At 41.5% G+C, this 27,132-nt stretch overlaps 1 long non-coding RNA gene across 1 annotated transcript in view; it reads left to right on the forward strand.

Annotated features, from left to right (window-relative positions):
* The window catches only part of LOC128314894 (uncharacterized), a 206,200-nt gene that overhangs the window by 162,448 nt on the left and 16,620 nt on the right, over window positions 1-27,132 (forward strand). The window contains exon 3 of the long non-coding RNA XR_008297116.1: window positions 1,968-2,107. This is a non-coding gene — a long non-coding RNA (uncharacterized LOC128314894). The remainder of the gene's footprint in view (window positions 1-1,967; window positions 2,108-27,132) is intronic.

The raw sequence follows: 27,132 nt of genomic DNA on the forward strand, positions 1-27,132 counted from the left end.
TGTGAGATGCTAGGATAAAACACAGATGCTGGAGTAAAACCTTCCTGCAGAAATGGTGGAGAGGAAAAGGTCTGTTAGACTCCTTAAGGCGCCAGCTCTCTGCATCATCTCCAGTCTGCTCCCCCCCACCTCCTTTCACCAAGGAGTATGAAATTAAAGAAGGTGGGGGTGCAAACTTCCATTTAGAAGATGAATAAGTTCTGGGGGTCTAATGCACCGCATTGTGATTATAGTTAACAATAATGTATTATATACGAGAAACTTGTTAAGAGAGTAGACCTGAAAGGTTCTCACCACCAAAAAGAAATGGTAATTATGTGATATGATAGAGGTGTTAGCTAACACTACTGTGCTAATCATTTTACATTTTACAACCGTATCAAATCAACACACTGTATATCTTAAACTTATACGATGTTATGTGTCGATGATATCTCAATAGAGCTGGAAAAAATTTTATACTAGACAAGGTGAAATCCAATGTTTCACAGCTTTTATCTGACTAGGAGAAGGAAGCAGAGACAGCAGGTGACAATCTCATGAGTACCATAAGTCATGTTCTAAACACACCCAACGTGCAGAGATAAAAAACAAAACACAGAACCTTGTTTATTATAGGACCTCTCAAATTTCAGGCGTCTTTCAGGTATTTCTCAGACTGACTGCCCATCCAGACTGCCCTTCAGGTTGGCACTGGTGGTATAGGGCATGCCCCACCATCTATTGGCCACCTAGCTGTGGAAGCATGGCAGAATGGGTGCTGTGCTCACTGCCACTGATTACAGCTTCATCCAGGGGCCCATGTTGTCAGCCTACACCATGTCTTAGTCATTCATTCATTTGCTTGTTTATTTAGTACAGGAGTGAAGGGATGAGAGACATCACCTTATTCATGATCTTTTTATTTTTATTATTATTATTTATCATTTAACCCATGCCATACCCATGCCTGGATTTGGGCCAGGTAAATCTATGACTTGGGTTCCTCAGGGAGCTAACCTTCTTGTCAGTGTTACCTAAACATATCCAGTTACCGTGGCCATTCCTACCAGTGAGTAGCATCCTCCTAGTTACATTCTGGTGCAGAATTTTTCCCTAGCTGTAGAGGGTCCCCTGGTCAATGATGGCTTGTCACAATGATTCTCAGGGCTGCCCCGGGATCCAGAGTCCAACAGCATTCCCAAGTGATTCTAATGCAGGCATTCTCTTGCATTCACTCCAGTATCAGCATAGTGGTTGGGAAAGTGGTTTTAAAATCAAATTTTCCACTATTCTTCCGTTTTATCCCGAGAGCATTTCTCACCGTGCCTTTGTTGCCATTGTTCTACTCATCTCTTGGAGCATTTTTCTGCAATCACTGGGCTCCTTAACCCCCAGGAATAAGTCATTGTCTTTCCTCCCTTCTGCATGTGGGCATTTCTTAACCTTGACTCTTTCCTGCTCTTCCTTTCTACTATCACCGTGGAACTTGAGAAAACTAGCAGATCAGAGAGCCCTGAATTCAAATCCCAGTTCCACTCTCAAGTCGAGTGAGGTGGGCACGTTTCAGAACCGCCTTCAGTTTCCTGGTCTGTAAAATGGAGATTAACAACACTGTGTACCTCGTAGGGTTGTGCTGAAACATTAAAGAGTTAGTGCATGCCAATATCTGCTAAATGGATAAAAGTTTAGCGCAATGACGACTCGAGGTGCTAACTAATCATTTACAATATTCCTGTTGTTTAATTCAGTAGGTGTATATTCAACGTTTACTAGGCTTATTATTGCTTTTGAATCACCCATTAGGGGAATTTTTCATTTTCTTCCCAGACAGAAGTGTTTTTAGCCTACATTAACATTTCCTCTTTGCCTTAATGTCTCCCTTTTGGATCATTGTAAGCTGTTTCCATCTTCTCTTACAGCTTTTCCTTTAAACAATGTTGCTAATATTTTTGCTTTTTTGTTTTTTCTTTTTTCCTTTCTTCCAGTTCAGCATATCCTGCTTCTTGCCACAGGTGCTGGAAAGAGAGCAGCAACCTTTAGTAAGCCAGTGACTATGACATGGCCAAGGTACATGCTTTCCCTTCAATCAAGAGGCACTCAGCAAAGGCCACCTTCTAATAGGGAGGTAAGTCAGCCACGTTTCTAGGGGAGAAACAATTAATTCCACTAACATTTTACTTGAATTTTCACTCCCCCCAAGTTCATATATGTTGCCTACCACTTTCCTTTTTGTTATCTTGTGCTTAGGTAATATTTTCCCCCTTTTCCCCCTTTACCTTCTCTATTGATTTAAATTAAGCTTGGTTGGTATTGCTTTAAAAAGAAAACGCAAGCTTGCTGGGTTGGAAGGTTTTTCCAAGGCCTCTCTGCTCTAGTAAAATCCTATATACGTAGGTCTTGTGAACCAACATTATTTTTTGCTGTACAAACACCACGTGCATGTTCTAAGACATGAGTCCTCTGTGTAAGATCCGTTCACACATGCAAAAACAGCTGACATGTCAGCACTTCCATAGAGTGAAAACAAAAGAATCCTGGTTCAGAGAGGTCAGGGCTGCTCTACTGGGGCCAGTGCATGACTTACCTTGACCTTCATCCCCTGCATGAGCAATATGATGGTGGATATTCCAATTTTATAATTTCTTGAGCATAGTCTGCTCCAAAGATGTGCCTCAAATTTTCAATTCCTTCAATGGAAAAAGTGTTTGTTTTATATTGTTATGTGATGATATTACCACAAACTTAATGGCTTAGAACAACACATTTACTGTCTCACAGTCTCTGTGTCAGGAACTCAGGCATGGCTTGGCTGGATCCTCTGCTTTGAGCCTTGCAGGACTTCAAAGTTGCTGGGGCTGTGGTCTCATCGGGGTGAGAACTTGCTTCTAAGCTCACTTACCTCATTGGCAAAATTCAGTTCCTTGCTATTGGAGGGCTGAGGGCTTCTTGCTGGCTGTCAGCCTAGGATGTCATCAGCTCCTAGAGGCTGCCCACAGTTCATTCCCACATGGGGTTCCCCAATTTGGCCTCTTAACTTCTCAAAGCTAGCAACGGGGAGGGAAGGGGGAGGGGAGGAACAGGGAGAGGGAGAGAGGAAAGGAATGAGCTTTGTGGTAACAGAGCAGGGAGGAGATCTTAGGGAAGCAAAATAGGGCCATCTTCTTGAATATCAGCCGGGAGGAATTTTGTGGATTTAGCACGTACTGCCCAACGTGTGTATCTGCTTTACAGATTAAAATACAATAATGCCTGGCTTACAGGGCTATTGTGATAACCAATCAGGTAGCAGAAAGTTCTCTGTAAATTATGTAAATCGCCTTAAGGACACACATTATTTCCATGCTTATAGACTCAAGGGAACAAAATTTACCCTATTTTGTAAAGACTTACATATAAAGGAAGGGATATTTTAAATTTCATAAGAATATAGCAATTTGACCTACTCTTTGTAAAATATTTAAATATTTTGGAGAAAGTTATAGTTCTCTTGATGACCATCTCTAATCCTGCCCCTTCTGCAGAGGTAAACATTGCGGTCAATGAGTTGTGTGTTTTTATTTACCTTTTAAAATTTTGTGCATTTATTTATAGATTACTATAAATGCACTTAAAGAAGTATTTCTAAAGCTAGCATAAAAAAGTAAACGAGATCAGTCCCTGGATATGTTTTCCCATGCTTTTTATTATTGAGGACTGAGTTAATTAATTTAATTAACTTTTAGAATAATCTTAGTGTGTGTGTGTGTTTTTAATGTTTTATTTACGAGAGAGAGAGAGACAGAGCACAAGTAGGGGAGGGGCAGAGCGAGAGAGGGACACAGAATCTGAAACAGGCTCCAGGCTCTGAGCTGTCAGCACAGAGCCTGACCTGGGGCTCGAACTCACAAGCCGTGAGGTCATGACCTGAGCCAAAGTTGGATGCTTTACCGACTGAGCCACCCAGGCGCCCTCTTAGTGTGTTTTTTAATGCTCATATAGCATATTTTGTCCACTAAATACTACTTTAAGAATCTTGGTGAATTTTGGGGAGTCTATCCTAAGGAAATGGGCGAAGGGGGTCAAAGGTACAAACTTTCAGTTATAAAATAAATAAGTCCAGAGGATGTAAGATGCAGCATTGTGACTATAGTTAATAATACTGTGTTGCATATTTAGAAGTTGCCAAGAGAACAAATCCTAAAAGTCCTCATCACAAGAAACAAACATTTCTTTAATAACTATGTATGGTGATGGATGTTAACTAGACTTATTGTGGTGACCATTTCACAATATATACAAATAGTAAATCATCCTATTACACAGCTGAAACTAATATAGTGTTGCATGTTAATTATACCTCAATCAAAACAATACAAGTAAAACGATATTTAGAAAGTTTAAAAACATTACCTATTTAAGAATCCCTGTCTTGGACCAGGGTGGCTCAGTCAGTTAAGCATCTGACCCTTGATCTCAACTCAGGTCATGATCTCATGGTTTGTGGAATCAAGCCCCGTGTGGGACTGTGCTGACAGCACGGAGCCTGCTTGGAATTCTCTCTCTTCCTCTCTGTCTCCCTGCCCCTCCCTCATGTGCTCTGTCTCTCTCAAAATAAACATTAAAAGAACAGAAGAATCCCTGTTAATTTTGGGGGGGTATATCCTAAGGAAATAATCATCAAAGCTGCAACTATATATATATGAAGATATCTATCAGTACACCATATATAATGATGAAAGATTGGAACAAGGCAAATATTTAACAAAGAGGGGCACCTGGGTGGCTCATGGTCAGTGGAGCACCTGACTTGGGCTCAGGTCATGATCTCACGGTTTGTGACTTCGAGCCCCACATTGGGCTCACGGCTAACAGCACAGGGCCCACTTTGAATTCTCTGTCTCCCTCTCTCCCTGCCCCTCCCCCACTCTCTCTTTTTTTCTGTCTCTCTCTCTAAAAATAAACAAACATTAAAAAAATTTTCTAAAAAAATATTTAACAAAGAAATTGTTAAATAATCATATATCATATCTACACACCCATGTTCACTGCAGCATTATCCACAAGAGCCAAAATATAGGAACATGAGAACAGCCTTAATGTCCTTCAGGAGATGAATGGATAAAGAAATATATATATTATATATATATTCTATCATAATTGTATATGTTATATATAGTTATATATATGATATATCATATATATGATAGAATATTATTCCGCCATAAAAAGGAGGAAATCCTGCCATTTGTGCTAACACGGATGAATCTGTAGGGCATTATGCTAGTGAAATAAACCAGAAGGAGAAAGACCAATACCGTATGGTTTTACTTAGATGTGGAACCTTAAAAAAAAAAAAAAGCAATTTCATAGAAACAGAATAGAATGTTACTTGCTAGGTGTTGGGAAGAGGAGTTTATAAAGTGATGTTGATCAAAGGGCACAGATTTTCAGTTACAAGAATAAGTTCTGAGAATTTAATATACAGCATGATGACGGTTGTTAATAACACAGTATCCCAGGGGCGCCTGGGTGGCGCAGTCGGTTAAGCGCCCAACTTCAGCCGGGTCACGATCTCGCGGTCCGTGGGTTCGAGCCCCGCGTCAGGCTCTGGGCTGATGGCTCAGAGCCTGGAGCCTGTTTCCAATTCTGTGTCTCCCTCTCTCTCTGCCCCTCCCCCGTTCATGCTCTGTCTCTCTCTGTCCCCAAAATAAAATAAAACGTTGAAAAAAAAAAATAACACAGTATCCCATACTTGAAAGTTGACAGTAGATTTTAAGCATGCTCACCAAAAAAAAAAACACCAAAAAACAAAAAACAAAACCCATGTTGACTATGTGAGTTGGTGGATGTGTTAATTACCTTGATCTTGGTAATCACTCTACAACATTTATGTATATCAAATCACCACACCGTACACCTTAAATATGTACAATTGTATCCGTCAATTTTCCCTCAGTAATGTTTTTTTATTTTTTAATCTACAAACTGGTTTGGTTCTCATTATTGCTCTGAAAAAAGTTCTCTCATCAACAGGCTTCTAGCATTTTTTGTTTGGCTGGTTGATTTGATGTGTTTTTGCAGAAATACTGCAGTGACCGTTCTCGAGCGTACTTCCTTGCGTTTATTTGTAAATTTTCTGTGCGGTAAATACTGTACAGTAAGCGCTAAGGTGCAGAGTAGAGTGTCTACACCATAGGGTTGGCACAGTTTCAGAGTTCATGCAGAAAGTGTATGCTTCCAGTCTGGGGTGAGGGGAGGGACCCAACATAACTGCATGATTTTGTTCAGTGCTTAATCACAACACATGCTCACAACCTCATTTTGACAGCCTCTCTCATCCAGTTTCTGACTCTCTCCTCTGTGGAGGAAAGAGCAGGCAGAGCCAGTGTATAATCTTAACTCTGCTGCTCCCAGATGCAAGAGTCTCTCTGAACTTCAGCTTCCTCCTGTGTAAAACGAGAATAATATCTACTGCCAAGTGCTACTGAAAAATTAGAGCTACATCTAGCACAGTACCCTAGCACACAAAAGATACTAAAAAATATTAGCTCCCTTCCCTTAATTACCACTTGTATGCATTTAGAGATCATGGAATTAGCATGTGTGGTCAGAGACACAACTTAAATCCACACCCTAACTGGAGCTGGGATCTACAGTGATCCTGACCAGACCCGAATCTACATGTCAAAATCCCAACATTCCTTGAAGGTCATCTAGGACCTACTCCAAACGCCATCCCAAGCAATAAAGCCTGGTCAAGTTCCTTCAGAGTAGACATCTCACTTTGCATTTCCTAGCACTCTTCTACCCCTGGCGGGTTTTGGGACTCTTCCCTTTATACCCCGATGGAGTTCTATGTATCTTAGATCCAGAGAACAGCTTCTATTCCATGATTCCTTTTCCTGTCTCATTATCCATTCCATTTTTATGAAGCTTCATGACATAATGTGAAAATGAACTACATGATTATTGCCTATTCGATTATATCACAAGTCAGGTAACAATTCTTTCTTGGGTACGTGGTAGTTTGAGTTTGGCTTTGTAAAGGTAAGTTCTTTTTATTTCCCCTTCCAGTTCTTTTCTTCCTTCCTTCCCCTCTTTATGATATTGGACGAACTGCAGCCCTCACTTTGCTTCTAGTTCTCAGTCCCATGTCCCTGGTAGGGGACAAAGTGGAGAGAGTATGGTGGCATCTTGCCTGTTTGCTGCTCATGTCTCTGCATCTTTTCATTGACTTTGCCACTCAACAGTGTTCATATAGAGTCTAGGAAAGAAACAAGCCTCCTGCAGCCCCATGTTACACCTGCCCTTAGTGATTGTTACTTATCCCCATGCTGAGGGGTCCTCTCTGACATAAACAGGCCAAACTAGAGCAATTCCTGTAGGAATCCTAGGCAAGGTTGCAGATAAGGATACACAGTGAGGGTGAGTGTGCAGTGACAGCCTGGAGTCGACTCGATCACATGTCTGTGTTTCTTGGCATAACAAGCCCAGTGGGATAACCTTACTATTTCTATCAAGTGTTTTAGAAAGCAGTTAAAAAATAACTCGGTACGTGAAGCTGAGTCCCAACTCGATGTAAACTGACGCACCTCGTCTATGTGATTCATCACTTGGGAAAAATTTACTGAGTCACTACTTGGTGTCAGGAATTGCTTGAGAGACCTTCGTCCCTAGTACACATTCCTCCCTGTCTATTTCTGCTGCAGTGATAAACACTTAAGTTCTAGTTTATAAAATAATAAAAGTTATAATTTATTGGACATTTATTATTGCAGACACTTTGACACGTACTTTGGCTACTTAACATATGTTATTTTCTTCAGTCCTCATTTAAACTCCTTGAGATAGTTACATTCACTATCTCCATTTTAATAGATGCAGGACCTGGTGTGGAGAGAGGTTATGTCACTCCCCACAGACACACAGGGAGGGAGTGGGGACACCAGGGTGAGCTCCTAGGCAATCTGCTCTCACTTCGTGCCTGGAACCATCTGACTCCCTGCCTCAAAGCACTAGCCTCAAGGATCCCATTCCTCTTCAACATTGAAATTAGAAGGATCCTGCTTAATCTTAGGGCTTGTTGTCTTTTCCCAAATTCTGCCCAGGGGACACGTTTCTCCCAGAATCCCCATTTCACTCCTTCAGATGGCAACCCCACTTTACCCAGGTTGCCTGTCCTGTTCCACCAACTGCCTGCCGCCATACGTAGACCCGGTCCCATCTCCCTTTCCCCAAAGACCAGACCATTGATTCATTGATTTAACAAGAGATTACGAGAGCCTTTGGAAAACAGAAGGGGATTAAAATGCGCACAGCAGAACCTCTCCACAGACTTCCCCAGCACCTCCCCTGCTGGCCTGCCACAAGCCATCGAGCTGAGGGGCTACCTTTTTTCAACTGTTGACAGATCCCCAGCAGGCACCTCTGCCCTGGGCCGCCATTCTACTAAAATCCGTAACAAGCAAACCAACCATGAGATCTTCCTCCAAAAGGAAGCATAATCTGCATCTCTGTCTCCACCCCCAAAGAAGGTTTTACACTATTATGCAGAGCCCTGTGCTGTGCGAACATCCACATTAGAAAAGGTTCTGAGTTTCTTTTTGCAGAACCCAAATGCTTTCTGAACAACTGTCCATGCCCTCCACTGGCAGCTGCTCCACAAACACAGGTGAATTTAAGGCTGCTGTCTCTAGACACAAGGATCCACCTGGAAGCTTTAAAAAAACCATTTGCCCCATTTCTAGCCATAAAGCTTTGAAAAAATATTAGGGCTCAGTGTCATTCAGGACGCCCAGTTTTACACTGATGAAGTATTTCTCAGCTGTGAAAAACGTTTCCCATCTATTATTTCCTTGTACCTAGATCAGTCGTCACACCTGGGGAGACCATGCCACATCTTTTCATGTCCCTACACTGTATTGATACTAAGTTCAAGTAAGGCTGTGTTTGCCTATTTTCCTAGGTTTTTCCTGGATCCTTTTCCCATCCCAGAGTTATTTCTTCTCCAAACTTCCTCTTAGCTAAGGCAGGATGTTCGACTGGATTTTGGTAACTCATGGGGAATCTCATTCTTAACAAAAACCATGACGGTTCTTTATATAGGATTTCCAGGAACTGACGAACATTCTTTTGCTAATAAACTTCTTGACCACAACTGGTTCTGTGCAGGTGTGCATTTTTAAACAATGAACTGGCAGTTCAAAATGGGCTTAAACCAAATCCCACACAAAGAAGTATAGTTTTATACACCGAGATCACTGTGTTGTTTGTCCTCTCTGCTTTGTCTACAGCAAAAAGGCTTTCAGAACTCAAGCCTGGGGTGTTTCCATAAATCACCCTCACACAAAAGGACTGCACTTTGAAATCATTCTGGTTCCTCTTCATTCTTTACCTGGCTTTCAGGGTAGATGGGGGCTGAGGGGAGAAAAGGAGGAAAAACAAATCATTATTGATTCATTGATTTGTTTCAAGGCATATAGGCAGAAAGGCTAGGCTTGTCTCTTTCCCATGTGTGGGACAGAAATAAACCTGAAGCCTAATCTTCAATCTTATAAAATGGAATTTGTGAGCCTGCCATTTGTGAGGAAAAATGAACATATGGTCCATTGAGATATGCCCCTAGAAGGTGCATAAATTCTCTCAGGTCAAAAGTAATAGAAAGTATGTTACAGTGATCTCATTTTTTCCCCTTGTATGTGGGTCGAGCCTGAAAAGAGACAAGAAAACAAAACACACAAACAAAACAACAAAAGTTCACTTGATAGCCTCTGTTCCACTTCTCTGTGGGAAGGTTTGGGCAAGTTTTGCCTGGTTATTCACATACAGGCTACTGTATTTATTATCTTCATTATGAATCCAGTTTTAATACACTTGCCCATCTCCAAGAAGCCTGTCACTGTGCCTAATAGCCTTTGAGAGTCCCAGGTCCCAGGGCACCTGATTTCCAATCTTTGCTTTCTCTTCCTGTGGCATGGGAAGGGTGGTTCTAGTCTTTGGGAACAGAAAAAGCTTCCAGAGAGAGAGAGAGAGAGAGAGAGAGAATGAAAATGATTCTTTCCCTCCAATAGCATAACATCTTGGTTTAACATTACTCATGTAGAGAAACAGGAAAGAAATTAATGGATGAATTTATTATCACAGTTATTATCAAGTAACCACAAGCCCAGGTCTGGTTTCATGACTAGCACTAAATCTGCCCTTGGCAGTGTTTCATCACCAATGGGAAATCTGACAAGCAGGCAGAGAAACCAATAGGATTTTAAAATGTTTTTTGAATTATCCTTTCGATATTCAAAACCCAGTTTCTGTGAAACATAGCAAGTCTTATCTTCTGTGCAAACTTGTACTCATGACTTATTTCCCGTACACGTGTTAAATTAGCAAAGCGTGCTCTAAATTTGCTGACCTTTATAAAGATAAATTCTCCAGAAGGATAAGAATGAGCTCTCTCCTTTTAAAATCCATTCCTGGGTGTCTTCTGGCCTGGAATGCAAATTGGGTGCCTCTCACATTTACATGCAATTGTATGTGAGGGCCCTTAATCAAGAAACCCAATCAAAGAAGGAAGTCTTATATCTATAGAGACAGAGTCTTGAATTAGCATAACGCTATACTATTTCTATACTGTTAGAAAAGGAAAACACATTTTTTCTAATTTTCTTCATTTTTCATCGTGTGTGTGTGTGTGTGTGTGTGTATACACACACACATATATACTTCCCAGTGAAGTCTGGCTGAAAGATCTCCTTACACATTAAGTGAATCCAGCGGGGAATAGTCTGGCTGGAATGCTTGCTGGAGTTTTGATAATGACACCGCTGCTGTGGCCGCACTTTGTGAGTTTCATGTTGAGTCTTCAAACTTACAACAAGCTAAGTCACCTAAAGAAATAACCTCAGTGCAAGTACAGCTTGAAACCCAAAGGTCCCCAAAAGGACTCAGTGCTTGAAATCTGCAGGATCTATGTGCATTCGTTGCTTAATTGAGTTTCCTGTTGATTCTCTGATGTAGATGCCGCAGGAGTTGTTTTGCGTGTTTTACAAGGGAGGGAGCTGTCTGAAAGCGTGTGAGTTTCTTGCTCCAGACCAGCTCTGCCCGTGGTGACAGAATCACAGCGAGAACCTGGGTCTCTCATCACAGATGTTGCAAATGCCCAGGGGAGGTCTTTGCAAACCCAGCAAGAAGGAGCAACCATCTGTCTCATTCATCTTGGTGTCCCCCACTTTTGGTCTGGAATAGGTGATCGGAAAACAGTTGTTAACTAAATGAGAGCACCAGCAAACTGGAAAGGGAGAGAGTAGAGCAGTCATGGCCATGGCATGCTGCATTCGTGGGTCGCCTTCCCCCTGTAGCAGCCTAAGCCACTGTCATGTGTCCAGATTCAGGAAAGGGTAGCCAGGCTGATGTGTTGTGGACTTTGTCATAAGACATAGGCTGCTCCTGGGCTTTCTTCTGCTGAGTCCAATTCACAGGCTTTAGGCCACTTCTGTACTGAATGTGAACCGACAGTGCCATGGCTCAAGCTGGAAGCTGTAATACTCATTAGCAGTTACTTCCATAGCGTTTGCATCAGCCAAACAGAAGTGCTAAAACACATTTGCACCTAAGTGACTACGGGTCCATCAGTTCAATGTCAACAGGAAGTATCAGACAGGGATTAACGTACTACAAACCCTAAGCAAAAGATCATTCAGATTTCATGAGACTTCCCTTGGGAGATACGATAGCTATGCCCTGTTCTTATTTATTGCTCAGCAATATGTACTATGTGATCCCATTCCTTGAAAGTGATGCAGGTCACACACTCTAGAAACTAAACTGTGTGCAGCAGATACTATAGTTTGCTGGAATTTTCACTATTCATATATTTCCTGCAACAGGATGGAAGTTTGAAGCTCTTTACCTGACACCGGTTCCATTTTCATTAGTATACTGCCAACCCCATTACCTAAGGGTAATGCTATTAGGTAATGAACCATAAGGTAAAGGTGGGCTGTACAAATAAAGAAAAGTATCCTGGGATGAACTGTTCTTACATTTAAATATTAACTGAATCCATTCCTTTTTTTTTTTTTTTAACCTCTAGACCATAGTCAATTTTTTTAAAGGGACAGGTAACAAAGATTATTTTAAATAAGCCGGTCCTTGCTCAATAGTCTAAAGCTTCGGCTGTACGACCCAGGCATCCTCATGCCCCAAATTGCAGGCATGAGCTCAGAACATATTATATTATAACTCACATACAGACCTCTCCCTTGCCCACCATTAGAATTTTAAGTCCCAGGCTAAGACTAGGTCTCTAGCTGAGTACAAATTTCAGTGGGATTTGGAAAAATCCTTTAAATAGATTTTTATTGGTTTTTAAGAACAGGGTTATTTTGTGTTAATAATGGGCATACATTAGGCTTTAGATAATTGCTTTATGTAACTTAGAGTTTTGGCTTTCAGCTAAATAAACACTCTATGTGTTCACAGGTGTATTGTCCTCAAGGGCACTCGGCTTTTAAGGGTGGCAGCTGTTGCCAAGGTGTGGCTGATACAGTTCTGCATATAATTTATTGGAAACAGGTGCTGGCTCATGATGAAGATAGACAGGAAACTAAAGCAGACAACATGTTTAACCACCATTAAAAAAGTTCAGGTTCAGAGAGACAATGTGTCTGAGATGTTTGGAGGATGTTGCCAGCATCCCAGTGCGAGTTTAAAAGCTCCTGCAGATCAGCATAAGGAAGAAATTGTACATGAATTTCAAGCAGCCTAGCCTAATGAGTGCCTGATGCTATCCTGCCAGATTTAATTGATTACATGAAATTTTTTTAGTTTGTGTAAGGCTAGCAAAAAATTATAAAATACTTTCCTAAGCTAATTGTTAAAAATTACTTTCAAATGAGGTAATAACTGTTAGTTTTCAATTATCTGGACAGTGGATCAGGCTACACTGTGTTTTCCTTATACTCAGAGTATTTGCTTTGGATTCTGTCTGTGGATCCTTCCATGTCGGGAAGAGCTGGGGATTAGTGTCCACAGGGCGTTGGTGCTGGCTAGGGCATTGAGGCAAGAGACAGGATCTAGCAACGTGGGGTCTGGATGCTCAGCCTCTCCCTTTGGATATTAATGTGCTATGGAGTTGGTTAGCAGGCTGGGGCATGGCCGTCCTGCCCCGTGTGTCTTCAGGCCCCATGGAGGAGTAGAAATGGCCTGGAGCCTCTTCACTCCAGGAGTGAGCCCTCAGAACCATGGCTTGCCTCAACTCTCCCCCTTCCTCCCCAGGAAAAAATGAGGAGACATGTCAACTCATGCTCTGTGAGACAGTCCCCCCTGCGAAGAGCCGTTTGTGTATTTTCCCAACTAATCTCCAGTCTATCGGCATGCTACCTAATACACATGTGCAGTAAATATGCATACTAAATACAGCTGAAAAAGAAGTTGTTAAGAGTGCGTGCGCAGTTTTTCAACCTCAAAAATCTAAATATCTTGGCCATTTACATGTTTAAAAAATACCCACAGGCATTAGACCACATTATGGACTAATGGCCTGCCAAATTTCGTTTTTGGGAAAAGAATCTACATTTGAGTTACAACACACGAGTGTAAAAAAAAGCAACTGAAACAACAAAATTTGGTTGAAAACATTTTTCGACCCCCGGGCTCAGAACCTATGTGCCAAAAATGTTGACAAAACTTTATACCAACACCAGCGGGCATGAACGGTTTAATATCTGCTTTATGTGAAAAATCATTGACAATTTAATGCTTGCATTAATTTGAAAGAATTTTATGCAGTAGGTAGAAACTTTTTACATTACCATTCCTAATCTCTACCAGGCTTCTTATTCCCTTCTCAGGGGGAAAGTGACTGACAGGGCTGAAAAAAGCCAAATCTGCTGAAGGGCCCATGCAGCTGTTTTTATCACCTTCCAGCAGCCCCATCCCTGCCTGAAACGCAGGAATTTGGTTTGCATGCTGCTCAGAGCCTTCAACGGAGGTTTAGCATAGGAAAGCAAATAGCTGATGTAAAAATAAACCTTTTATTACAAAAAAAACTTTATAAGGCCCCTTTATTTAGAAGGAGAGTCACTCAAATAAATACACCGTTAACAAACTTATGTAATGAATAATAATATATACTGTCGCAAGTGATGAAATGGAATCCCGCAAAACAAGTGCTGAAATCTGATGATTGATTATCAAACCTATAGGATAAATAAATCTTCTCCAATTAATAGCTAGACTCAGGGATGGGTTTCTATAGAAATACCCCACAAGAAAAAGCGCCAGTCACAGAGTTTCAGGGAGAGTCGAATCCTGAATGTAGCAGGACTGGGCTTGCACACAGCCCTCTTTCCAGTGTAGTTATGAGCCTGGAGATGGTTGTAAGATGAGTCCAACTTGCTGATGGAGAAATATGGCGTTCTCCATTAGAGCTAATGAATTATCCAAGCCATTTGGCCCCCATGTGTCCAAGTATCAGAAGAAGGTATTTTTAATTTATTAAAAAGGGAATTGAGAACCAACCTGGTTTCCTTGAATGTGTTTCTTGCCAACAAACCAATGAAAGCGCCCATTCAGAAGTTTTTATTCTCTAGTTTTGGTTTCCTAGCTTTGCATCCTTATTCTTCTCTCCGAGTCAACGTGGATAGCCCAGTCAAAAGCTTCTTATTGATTTTGGAAGGGAGCTGACTTCATGTTTGTAACTAGCCGTGCTCTGATGTCTAGGCAGCAGAGTTATGGGGAATAACGACTAATGTGAAATCCCGAGGGCCAGCTGCACGCCTCCAGCTCTCCCTCCACGTCATTTAGCAGGGTCTTCGTTTTGAAGCAATGGAAGAAATGTCTATCCAGAGGTCCCATGAATGCTGCTTTGTGACTGTGCTTTACCCCTAATCTTGCACTAGAGAAGTTTCCATGGAAACGACCATACGTGTTGGACTAGTACTATGGTCAGCAGGGAGAATAAACCTTACAGATCTGTTGGTCCATCTGAGCAGCTCCCCATCCATCCATCCATCCATCCATCCATCCATCCATCCTAATCGTGTCCTGTCTGCTTGGTTTCTTCCTATGAGGATACAGCTAAGTCTATTCTCTTCTAGGGTAGTGTATTTATTAACCATGTCTTTTTATTTTGATGCTTTGACATGTTGGCACTTTGTTGACACTGGAAGAGCTGACCCTCCCGGGGCTAGCTAATTTTTAGAGAGAGCAAATAACTCACTAGGGAACGTGCCTTTCACATGCAAACCAACCCATCTGAAACCCAAACTTCAGCCACCTCTCACACTGGGGTCATTATCTTCCTGCCCGAATCACCCCAGGGCCAAGTACCAGATAACTTGAGACAGCCCCCGTGCTCCAGAGTCCACCAAAATGACTCAAATTAGCCAACCTAAAATCTGTCTAGCCTGCTTACCCTGCTCTTCCCATTCCTTCCCTTGAAAGCACCAATAAAGGTTCTCGCTCATATTCTCCTCTACGCCCTCTTGCCCTCCTAACTGACCCTGGCACTTCCTGGAGTGGGCCTGCATGATGTGGCATTGTCCCCTCCTCTTGGGAGCTGTAACAAACTATCTTCTCCATAGCAGTTGTCTCCTGATCTATTGGCCTCATTATACCTGCATAATAATAAAATCTGCATTTCAGTCAGGTGAAATAAATAAAGAAACCTTCCTTCAGAGCCTCTAAGCAGTTCTGGTACAATGAAAGTAGCCCTGAGATTGGAAGTCAAGAATCAGTCCTGGCCACATCCTGTGCACAACTGGGTGGCTGTGGCCAAGCCATCTGACCTTTCTAAGGTTCAGTTTCCACTTCCATCAACATGGACAGTTCCCATTTTGCTGGATTTTTGTAAAGATCGCATAGGTGCTCGTGAATAAAAGACCCAAGTGTGTGATCGGAACAGAGTTGGATCTACCGTCATTCCCTTAGGTAACTTCTTCTTTCTTGCTCAAGTTTTATAAACCCTACCTAAGGCCCCTTCTCCTGTGCATGATCCCCATTTTGCTGGTGGGGCACGGAAGCCCACGTTCCCACTCTGTATGAGTGATAGAGTGGACGGTAGTGGTTGAGAGCACAGAAAGCAGAGTCTGATTTCTTGGGGGTGACAGCTTCACTCAATGACTGGGTAGTCATAGGAAAATTACTGTTCTGTGCGCCATGGTTTCCTGATCTGTAAGATGGGGTCAGTTCCCTACTCCATAGGATGGTTTTGAAGTGAGTAACACACTCAGAGAATCGTGGGTGTCCTCTTACTGTGAGCAGCTAGGAATAGGGTCAGGCACGGGGTGCTAGCAGTATTCCAAGCACAGGTACTGGCAGACTTCTCATGACCGTGATCCTTGAGATACCGTTGCAGTGACCTCCTATTCTTGCCAAATGCCATCTCTCTGCTCATCTGCCTTCTAGAGACGGGGTGGCTAGTTTAGCCAGGCTGCTTCTGACCTACATATAACACACCTTTAGCTAAACCTTAAACGAGAATTCAAATATTATGTGCTGATGGAACTTGAAACCTGAACAACTTTACTGTTATGAATGAGATGTTAAAAACCAGCAAGCACTAGGTCCTGCGGGTTTATGAAACGATATATACTGGAACTCTGAATAGGTTGTAAACCACCCAGTATTTGAGGTGATTTCAACTGAGGCCAGCCTGAGGCTGAGCTGAGACTTACGCGTCCTTCCATTCAATGAGAGTGAGGTTCCTTCTCTCTTGCCCACCGTTTAATTCTCTTTCCCCTTAAGCAACATTTCCGGTGGATATTTGCAAAGCATTGCTGGGCAACAATGACAAATAGTTCTCATGAATACTGGAATCATAATCAATCAATCAATCAATCAATCAATGATTGAAATGCTGATGTAGCAGAAGGCCACGGGCTTCAGAGCCAATCTGAGCCAGCTTTGAATGTAAACGCTAGTACGGGTGCACAACATTTGCCTTCCTTGAGGCCGTTTGCTCATCAAGGGAACGAGAGTAGCAAAGTAACCTTGCCAGGTTATAAACCCTGGCTACATAATAACAGCAACCATGACAGTTAATACGTGTTGAGCACTGACCACTAGCCAGGCACTATACTAATTCATGTTCACCCAAGCAACAACCCTACACAATGGTGGTCACTATTATTATCGCAGTTTAGGGATGAGCACCCGGAGGCACAGGCAGGTAAGGTGATAGGTGGAGAGGATCTGAACCGAGGAGGGTGTCTTTAACCACGCGGTTATGGGGTCTTTCAGGAATATGTCCTCAGAGTGGCCAATGCACATTTTTCTTTGGAGTCTCTGCAACAAGGAGTCTCAAGACCCCTCCCATCTCATCCAGCTCTTTTCCACTCATGAGCCCACTGCCCACCCAGTCTCGCTGCCAGATCCCTTCTGTTACCAGCTCATATCTCCGAAAATGCAATATTCCCTCAACTCCCAAATTCAGGCTTCGGGAGCTGGTGGAAATGGAAGAGTCCAAAAGGCCAGGGAGGGGGCCCGGCTGCCTAGAGAATGGGCCCAGGGAAACTTGGAAGCGGTGCTGGAATGAGTCAATCAGTCAGCAAGTATTTATTTAGTGCTAGGCAGCTTGGGGGATATGGAGAAATTATAAGACGCCATCCGGTCCCTGGCTGGATTTCTGGCTGGGTTCCCCACATAAGAACCGGGCCTGGAGCTGGGGCCTGCCCAGCCTGTGGAAGGCTGCCATGGCTTGGGAGACCAGCTGCCTTCTGGGGCAGCAGCGGGTGGTAGGGGGAGCTGGGGATGCATAGGCCAAGTCCCTGTCTCAGCAATGCTGCTTGCCACAAAGGTTAATGTCACCACGTTGGACCTCAGTTTCTACAACCATGAAATGGGTTGTAGACTGGTCAGTGCTTGCCCAGTCTGGGTGCAGCAAGGTATTGAGAAAGTTCACACATGGAAAGTGGTTAGCCCAGTGCCAGGCACATGGTCTGCTCCACAAATAAGGGCTCTTATTAGGAGGCATTGGTTGCATTAGACAGTGAAAGGATGTGTGTTCTGACTCACATCCTTTTACTCCAGTCCTTGCTGTGGCAGCCACTCAAGCCAGATACACCTAAGAGCCTCTTCCTCACATTCTGTCTTGGGGCTCCTCTGACAGGGGAGGGGGTGGGGTGGGAGAGTTCCCAGGAGCACTCTCTGTGGGCCTGGGAGTGGGAGAAAGTTAACATCTTTGGGGGCCCTCGACCAACAGGGGACAGAGCTGGTAGAGAAATACCCCACCCTTCTGTCTTTCAGGTGGATAATTCTGAGATACATTCTACACAGCTCCTGCAAAGGTCTGGCTAGGTGGGACCAAGACCCCCCATGGAGGCCAGCTGGCACACACCCTCATATTTGCTTTCCCTCTGTCCCTACTGTATCCTCCCCACTCCTCCCACCTGTTTACTGGGACTACTCTCCAGAATAGTGGAGAGTGTCAGACCCTGTCTCAGGTTCTGCTTTGTGTTAGTGGGTGAGGAGCAAGGAGTAGAGGGGGAATGGGTGCAAAGAGATGGTGTAGCATAATGGCCAAGAGTTGGGCGAGGCTTGGGTTGGAACCATGGCTCTCCTTACTACTGGCTGCTTGAAGGAAACCAGATGTCTCTGATCCTATGTGTCATCATCAGTAAGATGGAGATACTATGGTACTGGCCCACACAGTTGTTTTGAAGATTGGAGAAAACAATACATAACAAATGCTCAGCCTGTGCCTTGTGCAAAGAGCTTGGTTCTCCAGAAGCAGCCCTGGAGAGCAGGATTTATGGGAAAGTGATTTAGTGGGAGGCGATCCCAGGAGAAGCCAGATAAAAGTGGGAGAGGGAGGGGAAGGCAGCTAAGCAAGGATATCAGGCAAAGTTACACCAAAGATAATTTTGGCTGAATTCCCTGAGGAAGCTCTGGAGACAGTGTGGTCACATCTCAGAGAGAAGTGGCGGGTAAGTGAGGTCAGGTGCATGGACTCCAGGAGGCTGAGGGCAGCCACCCACAACAAGGCTCAGGTGCAGGCTGCTGGGAGTGAACACACACTAGGAGCTGTGTGCAAGGAAGTGAGAAGGGATCCAGGGAAATGTGGTGGACCCTGACCATGTCAGCCACAACATACTAGTGGCGGTGGTGTTTCAGTTATTATACTTTTGTTTTTTAAAAACTGTCTTCTCGAATTACAGAAGAGCCAGGCTTTAGAGCATGCAAAGCACCAGCTTCCCCAACTCCCTTGGGCCTTTCCTTTCTGGATCTCATCTTCACTGAAGTTCACATGGCGATAGCCTCTCTGAAGTCCCAGTCTCCTGCATGGACCTCTTGCCATCTGTCAATAGTGGCTCAAGGATTTCCCCGGGGCCCACAGGTCATCAGGAGGACTGCTGGGAGATGCCCTGGGGATGGAGGCAGTCATTCTTGGTCTCTCTGAAGCTCCATACATTCAAGATCCTCTCTAGGTCTCCGGTGGGGACCACATGGGAAGGGCAGGTGGGTGGCTGGCAGTAGGTGCGGCAGGGAAACCAGGCTGGAGTTGGAGGTGGTTAAGGTTTTACAGGTGAGACATGATGGTGGTACCAACACAGGCGGAGGTAGGAGGAAGAGAGACAAGGGAGTGGATTGGAAAGTTATTTGTTGATTGTTTGGCTATGGGACCCGCGGAGGGCAGGAGGCATTGAAAACGAAGCCCTGGCCCTGTTTTCTACTTGGGCATGGAAAACCAGAGGAGAAGTGGGTTTCCTTGTGAAAGACCATAGCAGTTTGGGTCCCTTTTTATTTGAAAAGTATTAGGGACAAGCGAATTGAGCTGTCACTGGGCAGATGGGTCTGCAGCTTGGTATGGCTGCAGACTGGAGCCCAAGCTAGGATTCCCATCATGGAGGGGCAAGCCGGTGGTGTGGCCTGGCCCACTGGATGACTCGTGGGGGAGCACGAGGCACCAGTGACTCACGTCTCTTCCCTGGACAGTATAGACTTGGTTTCGCATCACTTCCTCCACTGTCCTTCCAGTCTTACTGCTCCTGGCAATGGAGTATTTCAGACGTAGTGTTGACGGGCGTCCCTTGGGGACAGCGTGCTCAGGGCAAAGGGCAACGGGCTACTGCTGTCTGCTCCCCAACTTCCCCCAGCCTGGCTCTGCCCCTGACACTGCTGGCAAGAGTGGCTCTTCCTGGGTCTCTCTAGCAGGGAACCCTCAGACTCTTCCTGACTCCTAAGACCTGGTTAACTTCTTTTGATTACTGTCATAGGGCTTTATTGCCTTAAAATCATTTATCTCAGCCCATAATTCTATTTTCCTTCATCTCATTATTTGGTCACTGTGCACACTAATTTTTAAGCTCTGCTTTTGTTCACTCTTACATGCTTTCTGACAGAGTAGAACTTCAGTAACTATTTATTGAGTGAATGTGTCCCTCCTGGTCCCATCTCTGTCTTCGATAACTTGGGTCCGAAACTGAGAATGAAGATTCTCAACAATGTAAACCATCCTCCTTCCTCTTATTCTCTTCATTAAAACCATGCCAAAAGTGTATACACTTCTCTCCCAGCTCCCTGTTCCATTGTATGTGTGTTCTTGGTTTCCAGTATGTTCTGAGTTTCCCACTGGGCAGCTTTAAGGTCTATCTCTCCTCAGGTAGCCTTGTGAAGCCAGTGGGCTTTCTCTGTGGCTTAGGACACGGATCATCGAAGCCAATCTACTACACAGCTGTCAGAGTCTGAGGAAACTTTAATTATAGAAAACATGGACGTTACGGAAGGCGTTTCTAAGCTTTTCAAACTGTAGGTCCCATCTGGAAAATTTCAAAAAGGTTGGCCACGTGGTGTATTCCACATTACATAACCTATGCCCAGCTCCCCTGCTTATGTTCCCAGACGCTCTGAAGAAAAAAAAAATGTTCACGACATTTTTACCCCAAAGTATCTGGGGTCCTTATGGAAAACCTTCTCAAAATGTTCATGTCTATGCTCAAATTCAATATGTGAACCCTTTGCTTTCCTCTTTGAACGCTCACGTGGGAATAGGATCTTGGGCTGTCTGAAGATTCCTTTAGTCCTTGGCCTGCCCCATGTCAGGTGGTAATCACCACTTTAAAACATTGAGATTAGTGCAGTAAAAAAGATTTATGAATATTAATTCATTTTATAGCAGGTCATAATGTGAGCTGGAGAACAAACAGAGTATGGTTTCATTCCAATGCTTTAGCGCAAACAAGAATGGGGTTGCGTGTTGTGGAAAATATTAGTTGGAGATGCTGGTTTGAAAACCAATTTGTTTAGAAGGCTTTAGCTATAACTCGCCAGACACCCTGAATTTGTGGGGAGTCTGTTCTGGAAAGTAAGGATCATGAATTTTATAGCTGTCATGTTTTTCATAATCGGCAGCATTATCCAAAAAAAAAAAATTTAAGTTATATTCTTAAAATGCAAACCACAAAACGCTCAAGTGGCTGCTATTAAGAAGAAAGATGAGTCCTTCTCACACTTTCTGGAACTGGCTGTAGTTCGAAAGGTTGAACAGTCTTGCTGGCTGGTCACTACTCCACAAGCCTACCGTGCTCACCCTTCCCTGAAACTGCTTTCGGAAGTCCCTGGAGTGTCACATTCAATGGCTTCTCCTCACCATCCTTCCACTATTGGGCATCCTTGATCCTTCTTCCCTGACTTGCTTTTCTTAGCACCAACAAAGAAAAACCTGAAAGACCATGTAGCCATAATTAAGGGGACAGACTGGATTTGGCCAGGTTACGAGGGTTCAAATCCTAGCCCTCCCCTTTACCAATCGTGTGATTTCATACCAGTTAGTTAACTTCAGTGTCCTCATCTGTAAAGTAGAAGTAACAATAGTACTCAGGAAGAGTGAATGATTCCATGTATGTAAAGTATTTGGAACAGTGCCTGCTACATAGTAATTGCTCAGTTAACTCTCATTGTTTGTAACATTGCAAGGTGGAGGGTAAGTCTCACCTCTGCCTGAGAACTTTGTCTATGGTATACTTTTGAAGGAAATGTCTTTCCTTTTAAATCTTTATTTATTTACTTTGAGAGAGACAGAGACAGAGACAGAGAGAAAGTATGAGTGGGGAAGGGGCAGAGAGACAAGGAGAGAATCCCAAGCCCGCTGTATCACCCTTACTCTGCACTGTTAGGGTATAGGGTTCAGTCACACAAACTGTGAGGTCGTGATCTGAGCCAAAATCAAGAGTCAGTCAATAGATTGAGCCACCCAGGAAATCCATGGAAAAAATTTTTCATTTTTGATACCTGAGCCATCAATCTATCTGTTTAGGGTTTATGTTTTGGGGTCTTCATTAATAAACCTCTCCTATCTCAAGGTCATAAAGATACTGTTTACACTGTCTTCATTAATTCTATACTTTTAACTTTTGCATTTAGTTCTTATTCCACATAGGGCTTCTTTTTATTTGGTGTGAGGTTAGCAATTTAATTTTTATTTTCCATAGTGAGGCTGTTTTCCTGATTCTTTTTACCAGATAATCAGTCCTTTTTCCCACTGATTTGTGGTGCCATCTTTATGACACTCCAAGTTCCCTGCGGTACCAGTAGTCAGTGGGGGTGTTCTAATTTGCTTTCTTGGCCTACTGGCCTGCTCCTATTCTGTTGCCACACTGTCTTCATTACGATTGCTTTTTAATGTGTCTTAAAACTTGGCAAGAAGAATCTCCCTACCTTTCTCTTTCAAAATGTTCTTTGCCATCGAAGAACCATCATTCATTCATATATATATTACAATACATTTCTAAAAAAAAATCATGTGGGGCGCCTGGGTGGCTCAGTCGGTTAAGCTTCCGACTTCGGCTCAGGTCATGATCTCACAGTCTGTGAGTTCGAGCCCCATGTCGGGCTCTGTGCTGACAGCGCAGAGCCTGGAGCCTGCTTCAGTTTCTGTGTCTCCCTCTCTCTCTGACCCTCCCCCGTTCATGCTCTGTCTCTCTCTGTCTCAAAAATAAATAAACGTTAAAAAAAATTTTTTTTAAATCATGTTTGAAATTTTTATTGGAATTGCATTAATTTTCAACTACATTTGGGGCATACTAATTGATATAATTTCAATGTTAAATTACCCCAACCTTGGACAGAATATGCAAGCCTTCTTTTATGTCCTAGAATAAACTTAAAAATTTGTCCATACACATCCTGTGCAGTCTTTATTAAATTAGCAAATAGATAATTCATAGTTTAAAATTTTTTTTTAATTTATTTTGAGAGAGACATAGAGAGAGAGACAGACAGCATAAGCAGGGGAGGGGCAGAGAGAGAGAGAGAGAGAGAGAGAGAGAGAGAGAGAATCCCAGGCAGCCTCTGCACTGTCAACACAGAGCCCCGTGCAGGGCTTGAACTCATGAACTTGTGAGATCATGACCTGAGCAGAAACCAAGAGTTAGACACTTAACTCACTGAGCCACCCAGGTGCCCCATAATTCATACTTTTAATTGCCATCATAAATTTTCTTATTTTCTTATCACAGTTTTTCTAATAAGAATTTGCTTTAGTAGGTGCAGAATACTTGTTACTGTTACTAGTTTTTAGTACTTAATCTTGCTTACCATAAACTTGCTGAACTCCCTTACAAATTCTAATGGTTTTCTCCTAATTCCCATGGATTTCTAGGTAATGAACATTTTGTCTTGTCCTTTTCAATTGAATACTTTTGTTATTTATTTTTATTATGTTACTGATTTTCCAGATATTTGGAATAGCAGTTGTTTAAGTGGTAAGTTTTATCTCGTTCCTGACCTAAAAAAAAATGCTTATAAAGTTTCTTTATGTAAATTATGTTTTCAATGGATTTTGGTAGATAAGCTTTATCAGATAATTTCTAGTTTTCTAAGGTTTTTTTCAGATAGGAATCAAAAATACTATATTTCTAGTTTTCTAAGGGTTCTCTCCCCACAGAAATGGTTGTTAAACTTTATCATCCTTTAATTCTATTGTGACCTTGAAGTCTTTTTGTCTAAAAAGGTGAATTATGTTGCTCATTTTCCTTATGTTGAGTCATTCTTGAATCATTTTAATATACTTTTGGAAATATATAGATAATTTTTCTTTTACACTTTAAAAACTAAGTACAGAAGTTAAATTGACATTATTATTATTATTATTATTATTATTGTCTTAATCTCTTTTCATCTGGCTTAATTGAGCAACCCAGACTTCCTACATTTTCAGCTTTCTAGGACAATATGTGTGCGATAGGAATTACATAGTACTCACCTCCTCTCTAAAACCTTCCATGTATGTCATTTATTTTCATACTACGATCTTTCTTGTTTCTTTAGATTTACTCTGTTGTCCTTTTTCTACCATCATTAGATGACCACCTAGCTTATTTATTTCTCAGTCTTCTTTATTTTCAGAATGTGTTCATAGCTATAAATTGCACTCTAGAAACTTTGTTGGCCACATCCCACAGATGCTAACATGCACTGCTTTCATTATCACTAAGTTGTGCAATTTCCTTTTTTGTTTTCTATTTTGCCCAAGGTCTGTTTGATAGTAGATTTATTTTTTCTTAGTTTAGAGACACATGGATTTTTATTCTTAGGTAACTCAGTTTTATTAAGTTGAAGTTAGAGAACATTGTCTGATATGGAGCCTTAGAAATATATTGATACTTTCTTTTTTATCTACTATGTAATTTCTTTTTATGACTGATCTATTTATTCCAGAAAAAAAGTGTGTATTCTATGTCCAGGTGAAAAATTGTATATACATTTGTATGTATAACTTCTTAATTATATTATTAACATCTTCTATATTCCAACTTATTTGTATTGGATTTAGTATTTCAGTTTCTAACAGCAGTGATTTTAAATCTCCAATAGCATTTTATTTCTGTCTTTCTCTTAATTCTCTTACCTGTTGCTTTAAGTATTTTGCTTTTGTGATTATGAGTGCCTCTGGATGGATGGATATATATATATATATTTTTTATATATATTTAATATATAAAATATAATATATACATAATATATAATATATTATATTTTATATGTTATATGTTATATATAATTATATATATATTTAATATATAAAATATATATTTTTATATATATTTAATATATATTATTTATATATATATATTTCAAGCATGTATAGCTGGGTCTTATTTTCTTTTGGTTTTGTTTTGTTTTGTTTTTAAGAATTTAAAAAAATGTTTCTTTATTTTTGAGAGAGAAAGAGCACAAGCAGGGGAGGGGTAGAGAGAGAGAGGGAGACAGAGAATCCAAAGCAGGCTCCAGACACTGAGCTCTCAGCACAGAGCCCAACACAGGGCTCAAACTCAGAAACTATGAGATCATGACCTGAGCTGATGTCAGACATTTAACTGACTGAACCACCCAGGCGCCCCTGTTTTTTGTTTTAATTCAATTTGAGAGTTTCTGTCTTTTGACCAGTGTGTTTAATTTATCCCATTTATATTCGTTCTAATGTTGAATATATTAAGGCATTTTTGCTATTTAACACTATAATTTTTAACTAACCTTTTTTTGTTTATACCTTTAAGATCTTTTTCTACTTTTCATTAAACAGTTTTTAAAAACAATTACTAATTCTATTTTTATTTTTCTCTGGTAAGCTCTAAACTTTTTAGTGCTCATACTTTTATTTCTTTTTAAAACAATGCTTGGAGCTTATAAATATTTATATATTCTTCTTTTATAAGTGGCTACTCCCCTGTCACCTAGTTTAGTCTCTCCCAATTTCTACCTTTATATCACCCCTGTAGGGATCTGCAACTGAAGAATTTTATTAATTTTGAATTTATAGAGCACAATATTTCCCTTTAGACTCATCTAAGTCCATAAGGGAAAATTTCTATTTAATCTTCCTTTACAGTTTAATCACATATTACATTTGATTAATAAAATTTGTTATGAGAATAAAGTAAGAAAATTTATATAAATTGTTTAGAACATCTCCTGGATTCCAGTAAGTGTTCTCACAACAGTTTATCAGTATCAAATGATGTATAAATGTTTTAAAGCATATAATGACTGAACTCAAAATTTCCTTAGACAACAAATAATAGATATTCCTAACGATAATCTTCTCTGGTCTTACAAAATTATATGTAAAACTGTGTATACGAGTGTGTGCTATATATTTAGGCTATGCACGTTTTTGTGAGGAGCATGGCTTTTCATAGTATTCTCAATGTATTTCATAATTCAAAGAAATATTCTAATTAACCCACCCTCACTGTAAAGATCCTGAAGTGAGAATAAAAAAGGACAAAGTGATGTCTAAGATGCAACAGTGAGTTGTTAGAAGAGCTTAAATTGCACACTGCTACATGTTTAGGTCCTGGAGAACAGTTGCTGTCTGACCATCTCAAAGTTGAATCTCAAGAACCTAGCATAGAGCTTGGACAAGGTAGACACTCAGTACGTACTTGATGAAGGAAAGAATATTTGAATGAAAGAATAGTGCCAGAATCAGGACATTGCTGAGCTACTTAGATCCCAGGATGCAATTTATGTCTCAGCACTGAAAGCTGCTTTGTTTTTATTTGGCATTGATAGACACCAATATGAAAGTGACAGAGGTGTTAAGGTTCTCTGACAAAGAGTTTAAAGCAGCCGTGTTAAAAATGCTTTCAAGGAGCAATTACAAACATTCTTGAAACAGATTTTTAAAAATAAAGTGAAAAGTGTCAGGAAAGAAATAGAAAGTCCCAGGAAATCAATAAAAGATATAAAAAATAATAATAAAATACTATAACTGTAATTTTTAAAAAATCCAATGGATGGCCTTAACAGTGAAATGGAAGGCATAGAGGAAAGAATCAGCAAACTTGAGGATAGAAAAATAGAAATTATCCAATCTGGGCAATAGAAAAAAAAATAGACTTAAATAAGTAGGCCCTTAGGACTTGTGGGACAATAACAAACAATCTAACATTTGTGACATCAGGGTCCCAGAAAGAGAAGAGAGGAGGAAGGACCAGAGAAATAATGACTGAAAACCTCCCCTAGGACTTGTGGGACAATAACAAACAATCTAACATTTGTGACATCAGGGTCCCAGAAAGAGAAGAGAGGAGGAAGGACTCAGAGAAATAATGACTGAAAACCTCTCAAATTTGGCAGGAGACATGAGCCTATAGATTCAAGAAACCAAGAGAATCCCAAACAGAATAAACCCAAAGAAATTTACAGCAAGACACATCAACCTTCTGAAAA

Source organism: Acinonyx jubatus, chromosome A2 (assembly GCF_027475565.1).
Source record: "Acinonyx jubatus isolate Ajub_Pintada_27869175 chromosome A2, VMU_Ajub_asm_v1.0, whole genome shotgun sequence".
In the NCBI taxonomy this organism is placed as follows: Eukaryota; Metazoa; Chordata; class Mammalia; order Carnivora; family Felidae; genus Acinonyx; species Acinonyx jubatus.